Source organism: Marmota marmota, unplaced genomic scaffold, assembly GCF_001458135.2.
Source record: "Marmota marmota marmota unplaced genomic scaffold, marMar, whole genome shotgun sequence".
Classification (NCBI taxonomy): Eukaryota; Metazoa; Chordata; class Mammalia; order Rodentia; family Sciuridae; genus Marmota; species Marmota marmota.
The window spans coordinates 2,812,180-2,816,790 of record NW_026000205.1 but is presented as its reverse complement, the minus strand read 5'-3'; positions in this window follow the sequence as shown (position 1 = coordinate 2,816,790).

Genomic DNA, 4,611 nt, shown 5'->3' with positions numbered 1-4,611 from the left:
TTTTTTTTCCTAGCATATTTTTTTAAAAATTTTATTTATTTATTTAATCTAATTAGGTATATTTGACAACAGAATGCATTTTGATTCATTGTACACAATTATAGCACAACTGTTCATTTCTCTGGTTGTATACAATGTAGCTTCATACCATATGTGCAGTCATACCTGTACCTAGAGTAATGATGTCCATCTCATTCCACCATCTTTCTAGCCCCCATGGAATATATATATTTCATCACATAAAATTGAATATCTCTTGTTAAGGGGAGTTATAATCCCCCTGGAATGTCTCTCGATGTGAGGGTTGTCACATTATGGGTGACACAGTGGATGGAACCAAGCATGGATTCCTTTCACGGGGCCAGTAAGAAGCTCAGCTCCACACACAGCCTCAGTAGGGGCTGGGACAGTGCCAACTCTCCCCATCACCCCGAAGATACCTTGATTTCTGAATCTGTTAATTTTATGATTGCACAGCTAATTATTTTCATTAGCATTTTCAAATCTTTTTGGATTGAGGCAGTCAGAAAGAAAGGAGGGACCCAGGAGAGGAAGCAGACATGACCCACAGGCCTCCGAGAATCCATCCATGATGTTTAGTACCAGGAGCTGGATCATCTGACCCTGTGATGGCAACAGGGACCCCATCACTGGTGGGGGACAGACATCCCCCCCCCAGGTGTTGTTCTGTTAAAATTCTCTCTGGAGGGGCACTGGGATGGGTCCTGGGGCAGGGCTGGCACTGGCTCATGCAGTGCTTCAGGGACAGGAGAAGCCCCCAGCAAACAGCAGTCCAATGGGACTGGGTGGCTTCTGCTCAGCACCACGGACTCCTATTTCCAGGAATAAGCACCTGGTGGATGAGGGGCCTGAGGCTGAGTGTGACAACCAGAGGGGCTTGGGCGTCTCTCCCAGAAGCCAAGTTCCCGAGCAGCCCAGGAAGAACTAGCACTGGCTGGAGCCCAGGAATAAGTCCCCAGGAAGCCAGTTTGAGGAACAGGGACCCTCTGCATGTACAAACAGCACAAGCACTGAGGCTGTGTCCCAGGGAGCCCTGGGACGTCTCTGGAGACCCAACAGAAAGGGGGGCCACATCACTCCCCAGGGTCCCCGTGAGTGCAGGGCTGTGACTGAGCCTAGAGTGGAATGACCACCCCACAGGACCCCTCGTGTCTTCACCAGTGTTGTGATGATGTGTGCAGGGACCTTTCCAAAGAGTGGCAGCAGGAGTTTCCCGTGTGCACTGAGCCGGGAGGTGGCGGGGAAGACTGAGCTCAGCCACACCGAGCCTGTGTTAGGTGAGGGCCTTGTCTCTGAGCTCTGACAGGCTAAGGTGCTCAGGCTCTGCCTCTGTCTTGGGTCCCTAGGATTGGCAGTTCCATGGGCAGAGAGGGCGGAGGGGATGTTCATGAGAGCCTCGAGGAGGGGCGCATTTGATGCTGTCTGTTGCTAAGTGGCCTCTGGTGACGCCTCAATGAGGTGATGGGCTGTGACACTTGGGTTCGGCTGTGACCCAAATTTCCTAAGCCTCACTTCCCTTGTTCCTTAATAGCTTAATGTTGCCTAATGCCACATCCTCAGTCATTGCGAGATGCTGCGTGTGAAGTACATGGCACGGTGTCCAGTGCAAATTGAGCACCCACTGAAACCCTCCGTATTTACAGGCATCACTTCTTTTAGTGCACTTTGCTTTATTGAGGTCAGATTTTCTACTTTTTACAAATTGGAGGTTTGTGGTGCTCCCAGGTTGAGCAAGTTTGTGAGTGCTGGGTACCCAATAGCCCACGTGAATGTTAGCATTGTTTTTTTGCAATAAAGTACATTTTAGTTAAGATTTGTACATCTTTTAGACAAAATTCTTAGTAGAACATGTAGTCTACTTAATGTTTTTTATGTACTGGGCAACCAGTAAGTTCTTGTGATCCCCTTTACTGTTGTGTTTGCTCTGTGGCAGGGTCAGACATCCACCTGCAGAAAGTTCTAGGTAAGTCGTGATCCCAGAGCATGGTCTCTGACCTTTCTTTCTTATCTTTTCCATGGTATTAACCTTATTTAATCATTAGCCTGTGGTCAAGGACAGATAATCCAAGCCAGGTACAGTCTGAAAGTGCACAGAGTCCAAACCCAATCTTCTACCTGTCTCTTTAAGACCATGAGCTAATGGTTTTCTTATTTTAAAAGTTTGACTCCCCTCCTTGAAAAATAATCAATAGGTGACTAACATTTTGTGGCCCCTGAAAGTTATATGAGAATCAAATTTCAGGACACATGAATATAATTGTATCAGAACTCAGCCACATCATTCATTCTTGTGTTATTGGTGGCTGATTTGGATCCACAATGGCAAAGTTGAATATTTGCATCAGAGACTACATGGTCTGAAATGTTTAAGACCAGGCCCCTCCTAGCCTTTGCTGAGCCCTGATCTAAGTTATTACAAGACAATGCATGCTTCAAACTTTCCCCTCCATTGGTCCAAAGGGTTCCCACATTATGAATTTGAGAATACCCCAATTCCATTTTCTCCCAACCATCTTGCTGCAGAAGGGAACATTGCTTCCATGTTCTATCTGGTTATTTCAGTTTTGCCCCATATCCCACCATGTGTGGAACAGAAGTGGAGAACTTTGACAAAGGCAAGAAGCCCAGAGAACCAAGACTTCCATCCCACAGGCTCTTACCATTTTGCTGAACTGATGGTCTTCACCAAACCTCCAGGATCTCAGTGAAAGGGAGATGCCTGTCAGTCATGCGTGAGCCCCATGGGTGGCATCCTTGTTTTGCACACATGTGCTCCTAAAAATCTCAGCATGATATCCTCCCATGTGAATTGCACTCCCAGTTCCTCTGGGGAAACCGAGGCTCAGAATGACAAAATCACTTGTCAAGTCTAAGTGGGTGTTACAGAGGTGGGGGGTGCAGAATCCACACAGACATCCCAAGTCCAGTTCCTCACATCCTTCAGCACACCATGGTTAGCAAGCTCTCACAGATTGTGTTCCTAGGAAGTGTCTTCTTCAGAGCCACAGGGAGCATGCCTTCATCCATTTGAAAACATTGGCTTAGAGTCTGTTTAGGATCAAATCAGTCTCCGTGAGTCAGAATAAAGGGAAAGATAGAACTTACTCAGTTACTTTCATTAGCTAACTGAGCAACTTTGCAGAGTTCTTTTGATTTCTGAGCCGAAAATATTTGTTCTAAAGAAATCCAGTCAAGAGCCCAATGGATACCCTACATTTTTCTTTTTCGAGTTAATTTGACACCATAACGTCAAATCCAGGATACACACATCAGAGGGAACAGAAGTCTGTACGTGTGGCAGGTAGTGGAACTCTTGTTATTTATTAAGCTAGTCCATCTTTGATTTGATTTCTTTATTTTCTGCTTTTTGGTGACTACTCTTAATGTTTTTAATTCTAGTCACAACATCTCCCAAGGAAAATGGGCAGTTATATCCCTGAATATCTATGAAGTTGTGATAAATATGTGAACATTGGTTCTAGAGATTTGCATATGCTGTACCCTGAGGGCAGGTCGAAGACACTGTGAGTGGGATCCAGGACACCCTACCCTCTGTGTGTGCTGGGTGGACACCAGAGAGAACCCATGATTCCTTTGTTGTTCAACTTAATAGTCCTTGTGTACAAGAGCACTTGACCATCTGCAAAAAAGTATTTTTCAGAACCACAGTTGGTATGTACCCAACTGCAAGGATGGTAGGAATTGGGTTAAAAGCAGGGTTCTGTGCCAAGATGGAGTCTTCCCTGGGGTAGTCTCTGAGAATGGTGTCGTGACCCCTTGCCCGCAAGGAAGACGCAACTCAGGAATCTTCTTTCAGCAGTTTATTCAGGCCCTTGATAGTTCTTCTTCTTTCTCCTGGATGCCCCTCCCAGCCTTAATAAAGCATCTCAAGCCCCAATGCAAAGCTGCCACGTGGAGCTTTCTCATAGGGTGGTAAGGGATTGCGTGCCAATTCTCCATATTAGGAGTTGTTTATCACAGGCCACAGTGGAAGCCGGCGCCATCTTCTAATGGCGGCCACGGTCTAATTAGAACGGCTCACCACAGTTCCCCCTTCTGTTTTATAAAACAATGCAGGCGAAAGTAGAGGTCCTATCCCACTGTGCAGAAGTGGCTGCAATGTATGGTTCAGTCCTAAGGAGGCGCCTTTCCCAGACCTGACTCCATATCAGCCGATGCCTTTTTTCATAGGGCGGGGCGTGGACGTCAAACCCGCATGCAATAGGACATGCTTTCCTTGAGGTCCGTTGAGGGATCACTCAAGTGCAGTGCCTTGCCTCGCATCCTGCATCGTGACGACGGCGAGAAGTAGGATAACACAGGTAGCCTGGTAGTAATGACAAGATTTGAGTTGGCAACACAATCCCTAAACCCCAGAGGAAGGTAAAAGGTCTATAGCCGAGAAGAAAGACCAGTCCTGAAACCCATCTGTGTGCAATGGTAACAAGACCTGCAGAGTGCAAGGGCTATTCAGCACTGGAAGAGAATAAGGAAGAGGACATGCCAATCTCAGTGCAATGTGAAACTAACTTGGGGTGCAATGGCCATGCCCAGAAATCACTGTTTAAGATGTGCAAGCCAGATTTGTGG